Source organism: Sapajus apella, unplaced genomic scaffold (genome assembly GCF_009761245.1).
Source record: "Sapajus apella isolate SASKATOON/1434 unplaced genomic scaffold, GSC_monkey_1.0 scaffold1, whole genome shotgun sequence".
NCBI classification, from domain to species: Eukaryota; Metazoa; Chordata; class Mammalia; order Primates; family Cebidae; genus Sapajus; species Sapajus apella.
The window spans coordinates 78,782,682-78,806,876 of NW_022436941.1; the positions used below are offsets into that span (position 1 = coordinate 78,782,682).

A 24,195-nucleotide genomic window follows, 5' to 3' on the forward strand; every position below is an offset into this window, starting at 1 on the left:
TGTTACCCAGGCTGGAGTGCAATGGCGCGATCTCGGCTCACCGCAACCTCCGCCTCCTGGATTTAGGCAATTCTCCTGCCTCAGCCTCCTGAGTAGCTGGGATTACAGGCACGCGCCACCATGCCCAGATAATTTTTTGTATTTTTAGTAGAGACGGGGTTTCACCGTGTTGACCAGGATGGTCTCGATCTCTTGACCTCGTGATCCACCCGCCTCGGCCTCCCAAAGTGCTGGGATTACAGGCTTGAGCCACCGCGCCTGGCCTAGCATTTTCATTATCCCAGTATCTGGCCAGGGCTCAAAAAACTATAGCTATTATTGGATGATATACTTTGCTCTATTTGTTGTAACCTTGGTTAATGACAGAGAGTTCTGCGAGGGTCTGCTGGAGGGAAGGTTCAATTATTTTAGAAGCTTTAGTTCCTCCAGGTTTCACTTTGTAATGTTTGCCTTGCCTTTTATTTATTAAACAATAGTTTACCATACTCTTTCCTAAAATATTAAGTTTAGCTTATTTTGCCTTGTTAATCTTTCTCAGTTAGTGGCATAAAATAATTTAAATATCTGTTTGAAAAATCTCACTAAGCATTCACTTAAATGTGGCTCAGAATGTTATGTAATATGAAAAAGGACATGTTCTTTCAGAAATTAGTTCCAAAGAACTCCCTATATCTAGAGACAGGCTGTGAGAATGGAGACGAACAGTTGAGGAGTGTCTCTCTTATGAATCTTACTATTGCTTTTAAATTTCATGGAACACCTATTAAATCACTTCGCGGCTAGATTATGAGGAAGGGGGGCCCTGCTCACTCTTTTAGAGCTAAAAGCAGAAAGTTACTTGCAGGTGATTAAGGAAAACGATCTCAGAGGAGTGGACTGTTGGCATGGAGACCCCCACATATATCTCTTGGGGGATGGCAAAAACTTGAGAGGATGCTTTATTTCTCACCTCCTAAAATGTCTTTCCCAGCTTTCTGTGGTGAGAGAGAATGAGACAGCAGTCATACCTAACAGTTGGTGAAACAGTTCTTTGGGAGTGAGGGAAAGTGAGGGGCCTAGGATGAGTCAGAAAGATGTACATATGGAAAGGGAGGGGGAGAGAGAGAGAGATAATCTTGATTAAATTATGCCTTCCTGCAAAAAGTATATATTTCCACATTTGATACAAATTGAAGTATATAATCTTGAAAAAGCAGTATCTGTCAGAAAAAAAAATTAGAAAAATTGCTTTAAATAAATAGTCCTTCAAAAGATATCAGGCCCAGAAACTTTCTGAGAAAATGTTTCCAAATGTTTAAGGGACAAATAATATGTTATATAAGTAAGTTTTCCAGAGTTTGTGAAAGGAAAATCAACTTTTCAATTTGTTGTATCAAGTAGATCTATTTGCAGTAGGAAATCCCTCAACCAGTTTTACTTTTCAGCAGATAAAATCCTAAGTACAATTTGGGAAACTGAATCTTGCATTTTGTTAAAAGATTCATGCTCATGTCAAATACGGTTGGGTCTGTAAATGTACACATAGTTAATTTTGATAAAATTTGGTCACAGAATCCATCATATTAATATGTTGAAAGAGAAAGCAAAAGATTTGTTTTGACAGGTACCACAGTGGCATTTGACCAAAACTTAATACCTATCTATTGTTAGTTTTTTTTTTTTTTTATTTTTTTATTTTTAATTATACTTTAAGTTCCGGGGTACATATGCAGAATGTGCCGGTTTGTTACATAGGTATACACGTCCCATGGTGGTTTGCTGCATCCATCACCCCGTCATCTACATTACGTATTTCTCCTAATGCTTTCCCTCCCCTATCCCCTAACCCCCTGCTATTCCTTCCCTAGCCCCCCTACCCCTGACAGGCCCCAGTGTATGATGTTTCCCTCCCTGTGTCTATGTGTTCTCATTGTTCAACACCCACTTAGGAATGAGAACATGTGGTGTTTGGTTTTCTCTTCTTGTTTCAGTTTGCTGAGAATGATGGTTTCTAGCTTTGTCCATGTCCCTGGGAAAGGATATGAACTTATCCTTTTTAATGGCTGCATAGCATTCCATGAAGTATGTGTGCCACATTTTCTTTATCCAGTCTACCATTGATGGGCATTTGGGTTGGTTCCAAGTCTTTGCTATTGTGAACAGTGCTGCAATAAGCATACGTGTGCATGTGTCTTTATAATAGAATGATTTATAATCCTTTGGGTATATACTCAGTAATGGGATTGCTGGGTCAAAAGATATTTCTAGCTCTGATCCCTGAGGAATCGCCACACTGTCTTCCACATTGGTTGAACTAATTTACACTCCAGCCAACAGTGTAAAAGTGTTCCTATTTCCCTACATCCTCTCCAGCAACTGTTGTCTCTTGATTTTTTTAATGATTGCCATTCTAACTGACATGAGATGGTATCTGAACGTGGTTTTGATTTGCGTTTCTCTAATGACCAGTGATGATGAGCTTTTTAAAATATGTTTCTTGGCTGCATAAATGTCTTCTTTTGAGATGTGTCTGTTCATATATTTTGCCCACTTTTTGTTGGGGTTGTTTTTTTCTTGTAAATTTATTTAAGTTTGTTATAGATTTTGAATATTAGCTCTTTGTCACATGGATAGGTTGCAAAAATTTTTTCTCATTCTGTAGATTTCCTGTTCACTCTGATAATAGTTTCTTTTGCTGTGCAGAAGTTCTTTAGTTTAATGAGATCTGATTTGTCTATTTTGGCTTTTGTTGCCAATGCTTTTGGTATTTTAGTCATGAAGTTCTTGCCCATGCCTGTGTCCTGAATGGTATTACCTAGGTTTTCTTCTAGGGTTTTTATGGTGTTAGGTCTTATGTTTAAATCTTTAATCCATCTGAAGTTAATTTTTGTATAAGGTGTAAAGAAGGGATCCAGTTTCAGCTTTCTGTATATGGCTAGCCAGTTTTCCCAGCACCACTTATTAAATAGGGAATTGTTTCCCTATTGATTTTTTTTTTTTTTTTTTGGTCAGGTTTGTCAAAGATCAGATTGCTGTAGATGTGTGGCATTATTTCTGAGGGCTGTGTTCTGTTCCATTGGTATATATTTCTGTTTCAGTACCAGTAGCATGCTGTTTTGGTTACAGTAGCCTTGTAGTATAGTTTGAAGTCAGGTAGCGTGATGCCTCCAGCTTTGTTTTTTTTTGTTTTGTTTTGTTTTGCTCAGGATTGTCTTGGCTATGTGGGCTCTTTTTTGGTTCCATATAAAATTTAAGGTGTTTTTTTCCAATTCTGTGAAGAAGGTCAATGCTAGCTTGATGGGGATAGCATTGAACCTCTAAATTTATTTGGGCAGTATGGCCATTTTCACAATATTGATTCTTCCTAACCATGTGCATGGAATGTTTTTCCATCTGTTTGTGTCCTTTCTTATATCCTTGAGCAGTGGTTTGTAGTTCTCTTTGAACATGTCCTTCACATCCCTTGTTAGTTGTATTCCTAGGTATTTTATTCTTTGTAGCACTTGTGAATGGGAGTTCACTCATAATTTGGCTTTTTGTTTGTCTGTTATTAGTGTATAGGAATACTTGTGATTTCTGCATATTGATTTTGTATCCTGAGACTTTGCTGAAATTGCTTATCAGCTTAAGGAGATTTTGAGCTGAGATGATGGGGTCTTCCAAATATACAATCATGTTGTCTGCAAATAGAGACAATTTGACTTCCTCTTTTCCTAATTGAATATGCTTTATTTCTGTTTTTTGCCTAATTGCCCTGGCCAGAACTTCCAATACTATATTGAATAGGAGTATTGAGAGAGGATATCCTTGTCTTGTGCTAGTTTTCAAAGGGAATGCTTTCAGTTTTTGCCCATTCAGTATAATATTGGCTGTGGGTTTTTCATAAATAGCTTTTATCATTTTGAGATATGTTCCACTGACAGCTAGTTTATTGAGAGTTTTTAGCATATAGGGCTGTTGAATTTTGTCAGAGGTCTTCTCTGCATCTATTGAGGTAATCATGTGGTTTTTGTCTTTGGTTCTGTTTATATGATGGATTACATTTATAGATTTGTGTACATTGAACTAGACTTGCATCCCAGGACTGGAGCCGATTTGATCGTGATGGTTAAGCTTTTTGATGTGCTGTCAGATTCAGTTTGCCAGTATTTTATTGAGGATTTTCACATCGATGTTCATCACGTTATTAGTTTTTTTTAAAGGATGCAGTGAAATAGCAACAGAAGAATATAGTGTTTATTTCAATGGTGAAACCAATTTTTAAGAGTGAGTCATTTCTATTAAAGTCAGGCTAGTTATAAGCAATATGACATAACATAATATTTGTATGAAATATTTGTTTGGGACGTCCTAGCCTAGTTATTAAGTTATTGTTCTAATATAATAACTTGAAACATAAAATATAAAATGGACACTGACTTTATAACTGTGTGAATACTTACCTGGAAGTACCAAAGGAATTAGTTGAAATGTTATTAGAAATGATTCAGTAATTCAGAAAGGTAGCCAAATACAAAATTACATATAAGAAAACTATTAGCTTTTTTATAAAAAGTAATAATAAGCTAGAAATTATAATGAGAAAAATAAAAGACCTCTTTATTTACTTACTTTCTTGCTGTTGTCCAGACTGCAGTACAATGTCATGATCTCAAGTCACCACAACCTTCACCTCCTAGCCTCAGGCAGTTCCCTTGCTTCATCCTCTTGAGCACCTGGGTCTACAGGTATCCACCCCCACCCCTGGCTACATTTTATTTTTTTGTAGAAATGGGGTCTTGGTATGCTCCCCAGAGTCGTCTCCTGGGCTCAAGCAGTCTGCCCGAATTGGCCTCTCAAGATGCTGACATTATAGGTGTGAGCCACCGTGTCCAGCCAGTTCTTTTTAAATAGCACAAGATTCCAGTCACAAAATCACACTAAGAAATCAGAAGGTGTGTTTTTGCTGTTGTTTGAAGAAAACAAAAATGTCTTAACTAATGACAAGCAATTAATCCATAATATTTATTCCATTATAGGCAATTCCAATCAGATTTTATTTTTTATTTTAATAAAATATTCGAAGAATCAAGCCAACATGAGGAAATCAAGAAAAAGCTGGCCGGGCATAGTGGCTCACACCTGTAACATCAGCACTTTCGGGAGGCCGAGGCGGGCGGATCACCTGAGGTCAGGAGTTCAAGACAAGCCTGGTCAACATGGTGAAACCCTGTCTCTACTAAAAATACAAAAATTAGCAAGGCATAGTGTGCATGCCTGTAATCCCTGCTACTTGGGAGGCTGAGGCAAGAGAATGGCTGGAACCCGAGAGGCAGAGGCTGCAGTGAGCTGAGATCACACCACTACACTCCAGCCTGAGTGACAGAGTGAGACTGTCTCAAAAAAAAAAAAAGACAAAGTTGAAATAAAGCACAATGGGTAAAGGTTGGGAAGATGTAAAACACACCATTCCAGATATTATATTGCAAAAATCATAGTCATACATATTATATAATGTTGTAAGAATTAGGACTGTGGCTCAGGTGAAAAATTAGATAAAGTTGATTTGGACAGACTATAGATTTCAAATAAGACTCATGCATGTATTTGTGTGTGTGTCTGTGTGTGTGACTCAAGTAGCATTTTGTTCAATGAGAAAAGGGATGATTATTCAATAAATGGTGTTGAAAGCAGCAGCTCTCATTTGGAAAAATAACATAAAGTTAGATTCCTTCTTTACACTTTATATAAAAATATACATTGGATATATATTATATTTAAATATACACTGGATATATATAATATTTAAATTTTAAGTATAAAAATAAAATTTGTATTTCATTAATATATAATTTAATTGTAAAAATTAAAATGTTGTTTAGTTAAAATTGCTAAAATAAAATAAAAATGAGTATTTAAATTTCAAGGTAGGGAAGATATTTCTAAGCATATCACCTGAGCTAGAAAGCATGAATAAAATATCTGATAGATATGTATAAATTAAAGAATAACATTTTTTCTACCCATCAGAAACACCATAAAGAAATGTAAAGGCAAATGACAAGGCTGGGATTCTATTTCCAGTGTTGCTAAGAAGACATTAACTTTAATGTCTTAAAAATCCTTAGAAGTCGGCCAGGCGCAGTGGCTCACGCCTGTTAATCCTAGCACTTTGGGAGGCTGAGGTGGGTGGATCACGAGGTCAAGAGTTTGGGACCAGCCTGACCAATATGGTGAAATCCCATCTCTACTAAAAATACAAAAATTAGCCGGTGTGGTGGTGCCCACCTGTAATCCCAGCTACTCAGGATGTTGAAGCAGGAGAATCACTTGAACGCAGGAGGCAGAGGTTGCAGTGAGCCAAGATCACACCACTGCACTCAAGCCTGGGCAACAGAGAAAGACTCCGTCTCAAAAAAAAAAAAAAAAATCCTTAGAAATTAATCATAAGTGGGTGTGGAACAATGAGATCACATGGACACAGGGAGGGGAACATCACACACTGGGGCCTGTCTAGGGGGTGGGGAACTAGGGGAGGAATAGTAGGAGGGAGGGGTACAGGGGAGAGATACCATTAGGAGAAATACCTAATGTAGATGATGGGGTGATGGATGCAGCAAACCACCATGGGAAATGTATACCTATGCAACAAACCGGCATGTTCTGCACATAATACCCTAGAACTTAAAGTGTAATTTTAAAAAGAGAAAAAATGATCTCTCTGCCAGGAAAATCAACAGAATCAATCTACAAGAAAAGAAACACAATTGGTGAGTTACATGAAAAAGAGCCCAACTTAAAAGAAATACAAATGAAACAACAACGAACTAACATTTTCTCTGAGTTTTCAAGATTAAAAAAACAAAGCCAAACCTAGATGATAACAAATTCAGTGTATTGATTAAAGTCAGGACATTCTTACTCATTAGCAGTGAAAGTCAAAGTTTGAGTAGCCTTCTAGAAGACAATTCAAATCACGTTATGAACCAACAGTTTTACTTCTAAGAATTTATCCTAAGGAAATAATCAACAATATGTGGAAAGATTTAGCTACATCATTGTTTATTTTAGTGGAAAACTGAAAATGTGCCAAGAAAAAAAATGAGCCAAATATTCAGCAGGGGGAATTAGCACAGTATATATTATCAAGGTAAATGCATGTAATAGGATACTGATGCATAAGGATAATTTTTTTAAATGGTAGATTTTCATTGTATGTTAAATGAAAAAATAAAATGAGAGCCCATTTTTAAAATAAAAAATATATCGTCATTCAGAAAAAAAACACCTGGAAGGACATCATAAAATACTAACAGTAGGCATGCTTCAAAGTGTTATAGATGGTTTTCAGCATACAGATTACTCCTCTCAAAGAGACCTCTCTGACACTTTGTTTCTTCATCTGGAAATAAAGGAGTCATGCTAGATTAGTGCTAAGTGCTTTTAGCAAAAGTATTTCCTAATTTTACGAGTAATGATGGTGAATAGTCTTGAGAAAATGGTTATTTTTTTTCCCATTGAACTTTGGAGTTAGTAGAGTCAAACCAGGTTTATCCTGGGCTATCTCTTGTTTTAGCTAAAATTCAAATTCTGGTGTTTGTTTATAAGTTGTGTGTGTGTGTGTGTGTGTGTGTGTGTGTGTGTGTGTGTCTGTGTGTGTCTCTGTGTGTGTCTGTGTGTGTAGTGCTTTCTCACAAATGCCTATTTTGGTGCGGAGTGGGCTGGGGTGGGTACAGAGTTACATTGAAATTAGGTACATTTCCCTATAGAATTTTAGAGACACAAATAAATCTTGTTGATATGTTACATACATTTTCATGTTTCATCTACCATTTGAAACCCTATTACCATTTGAAATCATTCTTGGTTTTGGTAAGTTTCTTTAATTAACATTCACACTGAGAAACTATAAGAGATTCCATCCTTGAAAAAGTCCTTTTGCTAAAGAGATTTGCATTTGCTCTAAAAATTGCTGGAAAATGGTTCTACTTGTATTATCTAATGAAATGTCACTCTACTCTTATTTCTAGCTAATAGTAAAACTACCTGGGAAATGATAATGTACAATAAATATCTCAAGTGGTTATGTAGTACCTTGTTCCAATAGTGAAGTAAAAAACACACTCAGTTTTAATTTGCTGTTAAATACTTAACATTTCACAGTGACTCTTCAGAGGCCATAAACAATGGTGGAAAAAGTGGATTTCTAAAAGTGCTTTGCCTCATTCTTGCTTAACCTGGCAGACGTCATGAACTTCCAAAAGGGAACATATTTTATTTGCTTTATACCACCAGAGGGTTTAGTCAATTATTGCTATTTGTTTAATGTTGGTGTTGACATAGCGCCTTTGCCCTGAGGAGCTCCAGGTGCTTTATAAAATTAATCAGCAATTCACATCACAGCCTTTACGCCAGAGAGTGGACACTGAAAATAATGATTCGTGGAACCTACAGCTACCCCTAACTCATGTTTCTGTTTTCCCAGTGAAACAAAACAAATATGCCCAGTTCCCTCAGACAGCTAGCAGCAGAAAGTTCAAGTGGGGCATCAGTGGGAGTTTCTCTCTTGTGTAACTGGGTGAACTCCTGTGAGGAAGATTGCCATTCACCCTACAGAGCTGAGACTTACTATTCTCTGTTCTAAGACCCTCCCCAGCAAGGAAGTCCATTTTTTCAAGCCTTGGCTCAAATATCACTTTCTTAATAAGACTTTTCCTGACCATCTATTTAAAAAAACTAATCAAAACTTATCATCAAGTAGAGACTTTCTGTATTCTTTCCTGCATTATTTTTCTCTGTAGCACATGTAGCTATTCATCACACTTAGATTTATTTATTTATTTATTAAGTGTTGACTCCCTCCCACCAAATTGTAAGCTTTATGAAGTAGAACATTTGTCCATTCTGTTTACTACAGGCAGGATTATGCCTTGTGCTGTCTTATCTTTCTTTGCTGCCACATAGGGAAAGTCTTAGAAACACAGTGAGATAGAGAGAAAAGAAGGAAAAGATGGAATCAATTGTGATTCACTGACCAGGCCTTTGTGCGTCCCGGTCATGGAGGTAATGAATCTTTAGAACCTAGATGGGTACCTGGCACCTAATAGGTGTTAAATAAGCATTTGTTGAATGAATGAGTGAATGAGTGAATGAATGAATGAATGTGGCAGCAAAGAAAGATAAGACAGCACAAGGCATAATCCTGCCTATAGTAATTCTTGTGACATGAGAACATACATCTCCCAGTGGTTCCAGGGAAGACTCAGGGCTGACTTGAAATGTGTGCATTTGGATCACAGGCCAGCCTTGAGTCAATTGTGAATTACTGACCAGGCCTCTGTGCGTCCCGGTCATGGAGGTCAGTTCCATTAGTAGGAGGGGAATTCTTCAAAGGAAAATTGGAATTCTGTTATCAGCATAAGAGGAGAAGATGAATGACAAGTATTCAGAGATGCACTGTAACCAAAAAAAAAAAAAAAAAAAAAAAAGGTCATATGTGAAGAATATCTCATTACAAAGGCAGAATATAGTTCTAAATCTTTTGAAGTTCTGCTTTCCTATAATATCAGGTGACTACATATTTCACAGCATAATTGTGAAAATGATATTTTGAAAGTAAAACAAGGGAATTCTTGTCTGAGATAAAAATATCAAAAAAGTCAAAATTTGGCTGTGAAAAAAGAGAACACTTACTTGAGGTTATTACTTATTTTTGTATATAATTCATATAATTCTATATTATGTCTTCATATAGGCAAGGTATTAAATTCTAGTTTGCTTTTATAATTTTTAAAAAGTGACTTAGAATGTGCTAGAAATCCTAAAAATTTCTGTTCCAAATACTGGTATTTGAATTGTGTATATACTACCTTTTTTTTTTTCCTATAAAAAACTAATAGAAGGTCATAGATAAATGTAATTCGTAATATTACAAATTTACTTCAAACATTACTTCTTGCCTTTCTCTATGCCAAGATACTTAACAAATACTTCAATATTGAAAGTATTTTATTTTTACTCCTTATTTTATCTGTTCCACAGAATAGTTAGAGCTACAGGAAGAATGAGATAATGTATTTATTAATAAGTGAATATCCTATTAATGGATGAAGGTAGAACCAACTCACAGGCAGCTCAGGCAGGAAATCAAGGTGTGGCTTGGTTGGCATGAAAATATAATGACCACAAGAACTGCTGTTGTTGGTTACGCTGTACTGTATGAGAAAGGTATTCCTGACATTAGCTTTAATACTAGCCTTTTAGTAAGTGAGTAAAGTTAGTGAGTAAACTCACTCAGTTCAGATTATTAATTCAGTACTAGCTCAGTAATTTGGTGTTACTAAATACTGAGATATCCAGCTGGATTCAGGATTTGCTTAACTGAATTAGCAAATCCAGTGTTAAGGGGGGAAAAAGCTTTGTGGGTAAGCATTTCTAAATTAGTGTTTTTATGAAACCACAATATTCTAGTAGTTTGTCTTTTCCTTCAATTCTCTAAAATTGTAATTTTTTCTAAATTGTGCTACTCAGGTAAAAGATGTGAGATAGGGGAAAGGAAGGCTTTCTTAGGAAATATTTTCTTTCATTGCCCAGTTAAATTGGATTTGGGATTTACATCCATTCATCCTATTCATACCCATCATATATCTGTATATATCTGTCATATATCCCTCCTATTCATATCCGATCCAATTCATAAGACTTTTCCATCTTTTTTCATGAGATTAGTTTTCTTAACAGGTGAGAAGAAATTAAAGGCACATAATATTAGCATGCTCCTGGCATTCCAACAACTAATAATAGCGTAGCAATTTTATAAAGATTAACATAGCCTAGCTGATTATGACTTTGATGGGCCCAATGTACTTTTGGTTTTGTGGGTCCCCTCATTAAAAATAGAAAATTATATTTTGTAGCTGCATTTATATAAATATAAACTGTATGTACTCGTATTTTTCAGATTTTAAGAGAGATTTAACAGAAGGAAAGGGAATTGGTAAACCAAACAACTGTTTTATATCTATTGTTCATCATTCCAGTATAAATATACTTTTACTGTTTACATTAGTTATTACAAGTGGAGAGGGAAGGGCTTGGAAAGAGAGCTAATGCAAATGGGCGTTTGACTCCATCAACAAATCTTTATGTAAAAATCCTCAGGTTTGGGGCCTGTAATCTTATTATAGGATTTAAAGCTATTTTATTTGTCAAAACCTTTTTTCTTCAAAGATTTGTTTTTTTTGTTTGTTTGTTTTGTTTTGTTTTTTGAGATGGAGTCTTGTTCTGTCGCCAAGCTGGAGTGCAGTGGCACAATCTCGGCTCACTGCAACCTCCGCCTCCTGGGTTCAAGCAATTATTCCACCTCAGCCTCCCGAGTAGCTGGGACCACAGGTGTGTGCCACCATGCCCGGCTAATTTTTGTATTTTTAGTAGAGACGGCATTTCACCATGTTGGTCAGGATGATCTCGATCTCTTGACCTTGTGATCCGCCCACCTCGGCCTCCCTAAGTGCTGGGATTATAGGTGTGAGCCATCGCGTCTGGCCCAAAGATTGTATTTTTAAATGACTGATGCTGTGAAAGAAAATACCCTCATGATTGTATTTATAATGTGAATTTTTACAGTAGGGACAAACTAGAATTTTTCATGCAGAGAGCACTTTGTGTTTTTACTCAATAAAGCTCTTCAAAGTTCTTCAAAGTTCAAAGTAAACATTGATGCTGGAGTAATTTTCCTATAATCTAAGTGAAAAGCCAACATATCATTTAACAAAGTAAATGCTCATTCATATTTAATACAAACTCTTGTTTCTCCTGTTGAAGCTGACTTTTATCCAAATTTTTGTTTCCAGTTATCTATGGTTTTGGGAAACAGAGCTAACTTGAATTTATGAATTCTGTAAACAGGTATTTCTTGAACTACCTAGAATGAAACTGGGTAAACTAATATCAACACCGCTTCTTTTGCCATACATCACTGATAAACTGCAACATTTTTTTACATGAGGTGTTGGAATCAGACATTTCTGCATTGAATACCCAGTACTGTGGCTGACTGGCTGCATGGCCTACATTTACTTCTCACATTTCTGACTGCCTGCTGGGTTCCAGGCACTGTTCTAGGCACTGAGGATGAAAAGATGAATAAAATGCAGTTCCCATCTTCAAAGAAGTCACAATTTAAAGGAAGACAGGCAAATGAAAGTTATCTCCCAAAATAATAAAAATGCAGGGGTAAAACTAGGGCATGGTGATGGTTTGGCTTGTCTCTTTACCTCCGAGCTTCTTTCGCTTTTTATGGAATTGGATTTTAACCTCAGAAGACTGTTAGGTTTACAGATGGTAATGTATAAAACTTATCTAGCATTGGGTCTGGGAAATGCTCATTATACAACAGATTCCAGTTGTATCACTTTTTCATTATGAAGAACAAGTCAAAATGAAAAGATTGAAGAAAAATAATCATAAGTTAGGTAAGTGGGTCTGAATGGGAGAGGTAAGACTCTATATGAATATATTAGTACTTTATCAATAAACAGTCTGTTAATATAGATATATGTGTTATTTAGCCTGGGTATAGAAATAGAGGATTTGTCTCCTCCACAACGATTATAAAAACAATACAAAGCAACAGGATCTTATACAATACTATGAGTAATGATCAGAATTTTCTGTTGCCATCCACACATTTGGGTGAGATGCTGTGAATGCTAGAAAATAAAGCAGCTCACATTAAAAAGGGTGTGTTGAAAGAAAGAAACTAATACTCGAGAAACATTGTCATGCAATCTCATATCTAGAAATTGTGTCTATGTCCAGGCTTTAAATTGTTGAATTGGAAGGAGTTACATTTAGGACACACATTGACACTACATATGACATTTGAAAAAATACTTCTAATTCAGCTTTCTGACAGCTCACTTCTCCCCACTACTCACTGCGGAGAGAGCTTCCAGCTAATAGCTCAGAATCTCCCAGCTAACCAACCATTGATGCTATGTTATTGTAGGAATTTCTTTGTTGCTCTGAATGTAACTAAAAGTAATGGGATTTTTATTTTATCCTTTTCCTTTTGTGTTATAGACAGCAAAGACTGTTTCTCATCAATCTCATATAGCCAAATTAGGTTTACCTCTCATGCTGACTGATTAAAAGGCTTAAATCCTGGGCACGTTGTCCCCTGAGTCCTCTGAAATCCATGTCAGAATAGGAGTGTTCATTACCAGACTCCATGAGGAACTCCATTTCCAGAACTTCCCTCTGTTACACTCTAAGGACCAAGAAACTCTGCCTAAATTCCAAGCAGCCATGGCCTGTGGCAGCCTTGGAACTTTTGCCCTCTGGCATGGGTAGAACTAGCGTCAATTGGGTAATTCAATCCCTGAGTTCCTTCTTCAATGAATGAGAGAATCCAGGAATGTGTTGCCAGTTGCATTTTCCTTGTGCCCAGTTTTCCTTGCTGCAGGATGATGACAGTCTATTTCCACCCCTTCCCTCCTGCCACTACAGGATTTATGGTCTGCATGCCCCAGTTGTGAAACTGGCATGTAGCATTTTGTTGCCACAGGCCTGTGAATGTTTAGAAGTTGGTGTTTGTATTTCCAGGGCTACAGTTTGAATATTGAAGGAACAAACAGATAGCAAACAACTCAGAGGTCAAGCTGTGACTGCTTCCTCATTTGGAGAGCCTATTTTATGTCTGTATATTCTATCCTCAGATCCCCACATGCTTCTGTTTTTTTCACCTTCATCGCTTTGGCTAGATGCTTTTAAGTGCAATTTTTCTCTAAGAAATCTCCATAGAAGTGTTGTTTACTTGAAGTGATGGGTGAGCAAAGTTTGCCTGACGTGAAACCTCAGAAACTTTCCCCTAAGGAAAGGATCTGGCGTGTGGGTGGGCGCTTTTCCATCCAGACGGATGGGACTGTAGCCAGGCAGCCAGGAGACGCATTGACTTGTGACCACTGGGAAGGACACCCAGCCAGAAAAATCCCAGCAGCTGGGTCTGTTAATCTTTTCTGAATGAACCAGCAGGCTTTTGACCTCTCTAAACCTGTCCTGGATTCCTTTTATATCATTGCAGTCATCTTTTTGCCCCCTAAGGAATTTCCCTATAAAGTTGTTCCGAATAAAACCTTTTGCCCACTCTCCCTGATCTTCTGAGTTGAATATGAATTTCACTAATCAGTGAAAGAAACCACCATGACTTTGACAAAGCCATTTCTACTCTGTTTGGTTCCTCCCTCCTAAGAATTTGTCCATTCAAGTGAGTATTTGAGTCTAAACAGATCCATTTGGACATTTTAACTATCATGAACCTCACTTTCCTTAAAGTATGGCTAAACAGGCTCATAAAGTTCAGTTAGCGTAATCTACTTTCTCTCTCCCTCTTCCAAATTTGAATGGATTAATTCACTTCACCATGCCAGCACCTTAGTACAAAATTATTTATTTCTGTGTCATTTCATGATGAAAGCCAAGCTGGCATTAGCTCAAATTATGCAGCTGGCTATTAATTGAAGGAAACTTCCCTGTCACTCCTCCGTCAAACACGATCTGATTCAGCAGATCCTTTTTACTCTCATCCCTTCTATCCTACCAGGAGAACAAATGTAAATAACTTTCACTTGGCTCCGCTTGTCATGAACTATAAATTACCTGGCAGAGTGCAGACTGACCACATTACTGCTTTGGGGCTGCTTGTTTCAGTTGATTAGTATTTCTAGAAGAGTTTTGCACATTTCATCTCTGAGGCTTTAATGATGTACACTAGAAGGAAATATTGTAGCCTGCCTTTGTTCTTATATACTGTATAACTAATTTTCAAACTAATTTCAACAAACTGTCAAATTCTAACCCCTGTAGGGCAGGTATTGGTCTTCTATGAGTTGATTATATGTTTTTCTATCATACTTGACAGAGTACAAGCCCAGGTTATATTTTAGAAAGAATCTCAAGAGAGAGATTTGTTCTGGAATTTAGAAATATATATGATGTGCCAAAATTTTTTGATGAGTGCATTTTGTAATTCTTAAAATACAAAACTACTTGGCATGAAGAGATGCTATAGTATGTTAAAAATTGTGGAACTTTTTCATAAGATGAAATTCTGTGCAGATATGAGGTAGGAATTCTTGTGGGAGTGCTAAAATGGCACATCAATTTGATCCTCACTGGATATGAGAAGTCACCAATTATGTTATTCTCTGAAAATATATTTCAGTATCGAGGGCCTCTTTGCCCTTCCTCCACCTCAGTGTACTCTCCTTACAGTGTGATCATGAGGTGCTGCATGATTAGTCATTGTTAGACACTAAGCCCTGAAAATGAACTTAAGATGGTAAAATCATACCTTGCCAGGATTTGGGTAGCTGTGAAGGATTCAGTGGGATTTTAGCAATGGGGACTGGAAAAGAAATCAGAACTTGGCAGAGAAAAAAATAGTACTAGGATACTAGAAGAGACCTGAGAGAACTGGCTTGACCTTAGAGGCTGGTCTTGTGAGTCATTTGAAAAATAGTATCAAAAGGGCATAAGAGGGCCTGGGTTGGATTAGGCTATTTGGGGTTACAGGAGCTCCAAACCTAGAAGGGACAACAAAACATTGTGGTATGAGGCCATCCTAATTTGAACATTGGGTACCGGGTCTAGTGTCCATGAAGTAGATCTCAGGGATTGGGCAGCTCTAGAGGAAGAGTAGATCATGCAGAAGCCAGCAGTCACCCCTAGATCCAGGTCTGAGTGCCAGGACCTAGATGCAGTTCAAGCCCTTTGAGTGGGTCCTGCCCTGGCAGGATTCTTTCATGAACTCAGGCAGGCTGAGCCTGAAGTGAGTAGATTCAGCTGAAGGGAAGGTAAAAAACTCTAAGTTCATAGACTTGCAGAAATGGAGAGGTAGCTTTTAGGAAACCATTGATAATCTATGTGATTGCCCTTTTATAAGGGCACACCCTTTCTGACAATTATGAGAAAGTATTTAGCCAAATCTGTATTCCCTAAATAAAGGGGGAGGAGATAGTATCCCATGGGAAATTCCTTCCCATGTTATATATTGGTAGACAAACTTAAGTGAAAATCCTTTACTCACATGGACACTGTCGAAGTATAAAGCCAGGGATTTAAGTCATGATAGGTGTTTATTTATTTTGAACATTTGCCAGAAGTTTGATGATGGGTGTGTTTATAGACTGGATATTAGAGGAGATTATATTCTAAAAAGAATCTTCTGATTAATTTTCTTCATTTGTAAGAACAATCTATTTTGGTAGCATTTAATTTATGAACTTTGGTGTCATGTTACACTTTATACATTTTAGTTGTACATTTCCTGTAATGCTTACATTAAGAGCCAGTCAGGTAATAATTGTTACATATTGAGTGCCTCATATTTTCTGAGTACTATGCTAAATTCTAAAGATAAAGCAGTGAACCAGACAGAGTCTCCATCCTAAAAAGGACTAGTAGAGGATGGGAACTGATGTAGTATCTTGTAGTTGTCACAGCATGGTATACTTGCTTCTTCAGATGATATTATGAAGGGCATCACTTTCTTTAAATTCTGAGATCCCTTACTTGACTCAGCTTATGCCAGAATTGATGAGAATTAGACTTTCATAAGGTCTTCCTTCTTCCTAAAAAGCAGATTGAAATAAATCTATAAGATAAAAATAATCCTATGACCAAACCCAACTCAAGACTGGATTTTAACTTGCTCTTCTCAGCACCATGACACAACAGAGGACATAGAGGTTAATGGAAAGCTTTTGGAGCAAAGGAGATTTCAAAACCACTAGTTTGTTAGATTTGATGATCAGCTCTGCAAAATGTTTAAAGAAGATTTCTTACTCATATCTTATAAGTTAAGACTATAAATGGTTTAAATGGGGGAGGATGTGACAGGATTGAAAATCTTTCCCTTCCTTTGTGGCTATGAGAATTCACACTGAGCCACAAGGGAAGAGAAGGAACTAGAACTTGGAATGAGCTTGTGTGTGGGCCCTCATTGTTCCAGGATTTACAAAGGGCTACGCTATCATCACATTAAACAAGTGGCTCCTGCTCCTTGTGCCAGCTTAATTGCCACCTTGGCTCTCGAACAAAGAAATCCCAATTGAGGCAAAACATGTTTTCTATTGAAGGCAAAACCCCCTTATAGAGCAATTGTTGCGTTGTTTTTCCATTTGATTTTTTAACTTGCAGAAATAGCCCTCTTTTTTTTCTGATTTTTGTGCTTTGTTTTTTTTTTTAAATGATGTATCCTTGTGCTGTTAAGTTTGAACATGGAATATAGACTTCATGTATTTAGGCAGTAATGCTGAGTTAGATACTGCTACCAAAAAATGAAAGAAAGAGAACAAGAGGACAGCACATGCCAAAATGCCTGATAGAACTGTGTGGACAGAACTAAATGTGCTTCCTTACTGTTAGTTACATGTATAATTCCATCTCAAAGTGTGTTCCCCAGGTCAGAAGCATCAATATCACCTAGAAACTTGCTGGGAATGCAAATTCTCTGGTTCCATCTCAGGCCTAATGAATCAGAAACTCTGAGTGGGAGTCGGGGGGAGCAGTCCAGCAACTTGCATTTTATAAAGACCTCCAGGAGGCTCTGATGTATGTTAGCATCTGAGATCCACTGGTGCCAGGAATACCACAGGACAGATGTAGACTAACTAAACTACTTCTGTTTCTCTTAAAATGACTTTGACAATATTTAGGGTTTTGAAGAATGGTATAGAAATTCAGTGTGTGTGTGTGTGTGAGAGAGCAGAGTTCTGTTTTAGGAAATATGGGGTAGACATTCATTTACCTACTTTTGTTATTTTTTTAAATTAAGAAGTAAGCAGAGAAGTATAACCAGCTACTTCCCTAGTTTTGTAGGAATAACTTCCCTAATATTCTGTCTAGACATATATTCTTTTTTGAGGCAGGAACACAAAAGAAAATTGGCTTCTTCATCAAGTTCAAAGAAATGGTGTTTTAATTCTGTAGAGAAGTAATTTCATTTTCTCAGAGAAATGGGTAGACAGATATTAGTAATTTAATTCTCTTCCTAAATGATAGCTGCTATAGTTCTTACCAAGGCTGAAAGATGTAGAGTCAAATAGATTTAAATCTGTCTAGTGATTAGAATTTTCAGGGGGGTAGGGTGGGTGAAACTGTATTGCAGGGAGGTACGTTGTAATAAGCTGACAGCTAGTTATCACGCACTACCCTTCAGTTCTTTGACATGTTAGTTAAGGGCGTAGACAAAAATCTGCACTCTGTGTTTTTTGTATATAACTCCATTCACTTAACAAATGTTTGTAGAGCACCTACCATGGACTTCTCACTATAATGGGCTAGGGTTGTGCAGTGAGAGACACTCACATAGATGATTCTTGGGAAGCCAGAAGTCCAATGGTAAAGCTAGATGTGTAAACCTCAATTATAATGAAGTGTAATCTCTTTCAGGATGAGGCATAATATAGGATGCTATCCAAGCAGTCATTCTTGATTTTAGGACTGAGTGATGTAGAGGTCAGTAATGGTTCATGGAGGAAGCACTAAAGACTTACAGGCTAAATAGAAATTAGCCAAATGATGTACAGGACAGGCAGAGAGAAGAGCATATGCAGAGTTAAAAGTGGAGAGTTCTTGACATCACCATGTAACTGAACATGCCTCCATATGGTGGAGCTTAGGGGGCAGAGAGGACAGTTGTACATGGTCTGGAGAATGATGGGAGATGAAGCTGGGGAGCAGAAATAGCAGGCCTTCCTATCCCTGTTAAGAATTCTGGACTTCATTCCAACAAAAGGAATCCTTGAGGTTGTAGTATTTGGCTGCGCTGTAGAGAGTTTATAGAGGAAGGACAGAGCTAAAGGAAAGGAGACCAGCTGGGACATTGCTGCAATAATTCAGACCAGTACTCATGGCTTAGACCAGCAGCAAGGGGAGAATGGAGAGAAAGAGATTTAAGAAATATTTACTTAGGAAATAGATTCAGTGGTGATTCAGTATGTGTGACAGCAAGGAACAGGAAGACACTTGGGACGACTAGATGAACAGTAGGCCATTCACTGAGTTTGTGGTCCGGCAAGAGGAGTGGGTTGGAGGGTGAAATTGTGTGTCCCATTTGGGCTAGTAGGGTCTTTAGATGTCTGTGGCTGTCCGAGTACGGATGTCCAATAAACTGTGGAAAATGCAAACCCTGAGGCCTCTCTAGTCTTATAAATACTTTTTATTCTTTTTAACAGCAGAGGTTAAAGCCAAAAAACATTTACAGACTTGAGTACTCCCATAGTGTTTGGACACTACTCTTGATGTCAATTTTAAGTGCTATGTGAATTTTGGAGTTGCAGAATTTTTCTGTACAAAATCCTAGAAAGCAACTCTGTTTACTCAATGAAACCTACCTACCAACGAACAAGACCTATGATCTTTCAGTTGGGGTTTTATTTCAACAATGGAAACTGTGACAGAACTGGGATGGTCTAACCCCAGTTTGAGCACTCTGTTCTCGTTTTCATTAGGGATCACTTTCCGGTAATCGTCACATGTAAATGTATTCACCGTAGATGTATTGTTTGGTGAAAGCAACACTAAAAATGAGTAATTGAATATAATAGCTAAAGGATAAAATAAGAGTTCCCATTTTAATAAAGAAGGACTATGTTTACAACAGAGCTCTCCTTAATTTTATAGTGATATTGTTAGCAGTGCATTTTCAAATAAAATATTTAAATTAGAATATTAGAAGTCTTATTTCACCGTATCAAGTCAGTTGAAGGCCCCCTGTTTGATGATTACATATACAAGTGATAGTGATCAAAAACTAAAGAAAAATCTCATATAAATTATAAATTATTCTGCAAAGTTTCACCTAACATTTTCTCCATAATTATGAAGCTTCTGAAGTTATTTTACTTTTGAGAAGCCACAGATGGTCAGAAAAATTAATATAAATGCAATAAATTTCAACTAGCCTTGAGGAATAAACAGTGCAAGGATTGTCATCAACACAGTTAAGAATGGCCAAATCCTACTAATGTTTTCAAATTACCAAATTAGAAAAGTTAGGAAGCATGTGAGATACAAACCTGCTCATACATAGTGTAGACTACAGCCAGTCAGGAAATTGATCAAAAGCTGGCAAAGCTTGTTTGTGGCAATCTCATCTTCTTTTCCTGTGCTCTTTATCCTAGTCCAGGTCCTCACAACCCTTATTCTCTATAGTACATAGCTAACACCATGTTTATCCTCACATCCTGTCGTAGCTCTTGTATTAACCACTCAGTAATATATGTGCGCATGCACACACACACACATACCCATACATGTATGTATTTAACCATCCAGTAAGCTGTATTAAACTTCTGCAAATTTCAGATGAGCCTGCCTTAATTTGGGGTGGGTCTTATTGTAGCATACCAAATGGTTCATGTACCAAGTATATATTTGTCATACTATGTGAAACAGTATTATATTTAAAACTGAGGTCTTATTTCATGTAGGTTGTACCAAATTTGTGGTAGTAAACACTACATTTCGCTTATTCACAAAGAGTACAGAAATATAGATTTATCCATGCTTTTCCACAGTGTCATTCAGTATAATAAGTACACAATGCATCTCATATTAAAGAGAAAAAAAGTCTTTTCAAGAGCCTGTAAGGGTCTGAATAAATACCTTAGAGATGTGTCATAAAAGCTGAGATTTGTCATAAAATCTAAGAGATTTGGAAAAAGTGGGAGGAGTTAAATATTGCAAATATTGCAAATAGTGCTAAGACTTCTTCATTGAAAGTTGGGTAGTTCCAACTTTCATGTTGAAAATCTTTAAAAGTAGCTTAAAGCTAATTTTTTAAATCACATACTACAGATAGAACTGCATGTGTATTTGATATATTCCATATTTATGTATGTAAAATAATCTATGGTATTTTTAGTCTATGTTTTAGATATTCTAATCATTTCAGAGCACTTTCATTACACATCTGCCCAGATTTCCTGTTGCTAAATTTCAGACACTATTCTTTAAGTCTTGGAAGATATCAACTTTTTCAGCACAACCCAGCCCAAACAATGTAATGTCACTGTACTATATTAACACAACATGTGGTGATGTTGTTTAGACATTCACAGAATTTTTATTGAATATCAAGTATGCACAAGGGAAAGTCAATCTAGGGATTTTAGGATTTCCAGGACCTACCATTTATAAACTTCCTGGAAGAAAAATTAACCCCCTCAAAATGGGTGTTGACATCCAGTTTGCATTTATAGCTCCTCTGATGCCTTTTACAAACTATATTTACCCATCTTATGTCAATAAAAAGGATATATTTATTATAAGTTGTGGCAGATACTGTTTTACAAAAAATTTTATAGCCCACATGTTAAAGGTAAAAGTAGAGAAATTATGCTACTTTGCTGTATTTTCCCAGTGATTTATGTAAGTATTTACTCACTGTAGAAAAATGTTGAAACTCTGTTGCTGACAACAGGGCCCAAATAAGTATCACCTTGGTGTACCTTCACACATATTATCTTATTTGTTTTAGCATCATCCCTAGGATGTAAATATATAACACTTTGGTTTCATTAGCATCACAACAGATTATTAGGCAAATCAATAGAATTAAAGTTACATTATCAAATTACAAAAAGCCTTATATTTTCAAGCATTAGTTCTCACCCACTTTAAATCACCTGGAGAACTTTAGGAAATCTGATGCCTGGGCCAGACACCCAGAAAAATGTCATTAGACTTTCTGGGGACAGGACCCAGGTGACTGTCTTTCATGACTCCACTGCTTTGGAGGTTCACAACTTCCACTTAGGGAACCACTGGTTAAGAAATGCATCCATACTTGCTCTGACTCCCAGGGATATCACTTTTCAACTATTCCTATCACTTAGGAAAAAAAAATGATTTGAGTCAGCTGGATACATGATAGAGGACTCCCCACCCACCCACACCCACACACACACACACCCACCCACCCATCTAAGCACAAAATCATCCTGTTGTCTTCAATAGTTTGCATGGATAAGTAATGCAAAATAAGTATCACACCCAATATTAAGAAATACTTAACAAGAAGCCCAAGATTCCACCTTGTTTCCAGTTTTTTCCTTCAGCCATCGCATTCAAACCTGGCCCAAAGGTTTCTTACATTCTGGCCTCCAGCACCACCACTATTGCTTTGCCCTGGCCTTTTGTCAAGCTAGAAATTGCCAGAACTTCCTGACAACAGGCTCTGCAAGATTCAGTTTAGAGCTTACACTGTAGCCAGAGCTGAACCTCCTAACAAGAGATTATGAAATGTAAACCTGAAATCTCATTGGCTCTCCGTTGTCTACCCATAACCCCAAATTCTCTACTCTGGAAGGCCTGGATGGAGTAACTCCATTGAATACAGATTCACCCCATGATGCCCCTTGGTCACGGGGTACTTTCATTTGCATACTGCTCTGCTGCTCTTGTGGAAAGAGTCTTCAACCCCGTTCTGTATACCCGGGACACTCACCTTCTGAGACCCAGCGGAAACATACCTCTTCTTCTGGGACTCTGTCCTTGTTTCTGTTTTAAGAATTAGCTGCCATATCCTTGAGGCTGTCTCAGCACTTTGGCTTCACCTTTATTATTAAAAAATTAGAATGCAGGCAAAATAGTGTTCCGGTTACTAAAATAAAACTATAGACCATATAACATGTTTATTTGTTTATTTGTTTTGTGCTTATTTAACTCACAGGGGAAAATATCCATATTTTTAAGACTCTGGATTTTAAAAATATAGTTGATCATATGAGAATATTGTTGGCTTGTCTATTTGATTTTGCTTTTTTTGGGTTTCCAATAAAATTGTGAAGCAAGGAAATCAATCTCTGGAAAATATGTCTAAAATGCAGAGAAGAATTCCAATAAAATAAGCTAGATTTTGATTAATATGTGAAAAGCATTTCTTAATATATACAATGTTCATTTTACATGGGTAATTTATGTAAATTGTTGAATAAATAATACTTTTTGGTTTGGGTTGCAGGGGAGGCTTTTTCAGCTGATTCAAATATCTAGTTCTCAAAATACTCTGCCCACATGATTTTTAGACAGGACTTAGCCCTAATTGCTGACTCAGATTTTTCACCTTTTAAAAAGCAATTATGCTTTTTCATATACATTATCAAACAAGATGATAAGACATTTTAAGGTAAGAAAGTAAAAGGGCATTCACTAATCATCATCAGAATTGCCTGGAAGGGCCAGTAAACCACACATCACTGGGCCCTTTCCCCAAAGTTTCTAATTCTGTATATCTGTGGTGGAGCCTCCAATTTTGTGCTTCTAATAAGTCCCCAAGTGATACTGATGCTGCTGGCCTGGAGACCACACTTTGAGAATCACTGGATTAAATTAACAGTTTTATTTGTTGAGTTGCCACCACAATGTACATATCTGTTGACTGACAGTGAATAGCTTTGCTGTCACCAAACAGCGTAATGTTTCCAAATATCCAAAAATAGTCATAGGCCCAGAGAAACAAACCACATCTATGTTAAGGCTTTTGTTATTGTTGTTTAGTCCACCTTTAGTGTTTTTAATTACATCAATCCTGGATAAAAATAGCTGTTTTCTAATATTGGCAACACAGATTTGCTAAGGCAATAGAAAATTCTATCTTAAACCTTTAGATTTTTAGTCTTCTAGTAAATATATGCATGAGTTTCAAGCAAATTATGAGTTTAAAAAAAATTAATAAAATTGACAAATGTTTTCAATAAAATTGGAGAGGCTCATTTCATTGTACAAATATTCTAAAAATAAATGGCAAAAGTTCTAACTGCCCTTTTTTCAAAGATCAGCAAAATAATTCTACCAGTATTTGTGGGCATGTTATCTTTTCTCTGATGTTGGTTATAAACTTGACTTACATGAAGACAATGTGTTAGTTAAATTATGTTCTAGTCCTACCTTAAGGAAATAAAAACAATGAGGCTCTTAGTGCCTTTCTTCCGCACCATTGCAGTGTTTGCTAACATGTTTTAATAATATGTAGCTGAGAATGATAAACTCTAGGCAGCAGGGTGGCTTGGAGATACTAATGGAAATGCCCAGTCAAAAAGAGCCTGGACTAGACTGACGTGTGAAGACTCCCAATAATTTTCTCTTGTCCTCCCATCTTCTTAGATGGTCCAATCATGCTACGCTCAGTCTAGGGCCATGACCTTGAAGAATGGTATTTTTGGCAAAAGA

At 36.9% G+C, this 24,195-nt stretch overlaps 1 protein-coding gene and 1 long non-coding RNA gene across 8 annotated transcripts in view; both read left to right on the forward strand.

Annotated features, from left to right (window-relative positions):
* Positions 1 to 24,195, forward strand: part of PDE4D (phosphodiesterase 4D) — a 1,549,195-nt gene that overhangs the window by 965,340 nt on the left and 559,660 nt on the right. The gene's annotated exons all lie outside the window — the stretch shown is intronic.
* LOC116555059 lies at positions 6,602 to 8,686 on the forward strand. The gene is made up of 2 exons (XR_004270359.1): positions 6,602 to 7,602; positions 7,643 to 8,686. It is a non-coding gene; the product is annotated as an uncharacterized LOC116555059 (long non-coding RNA).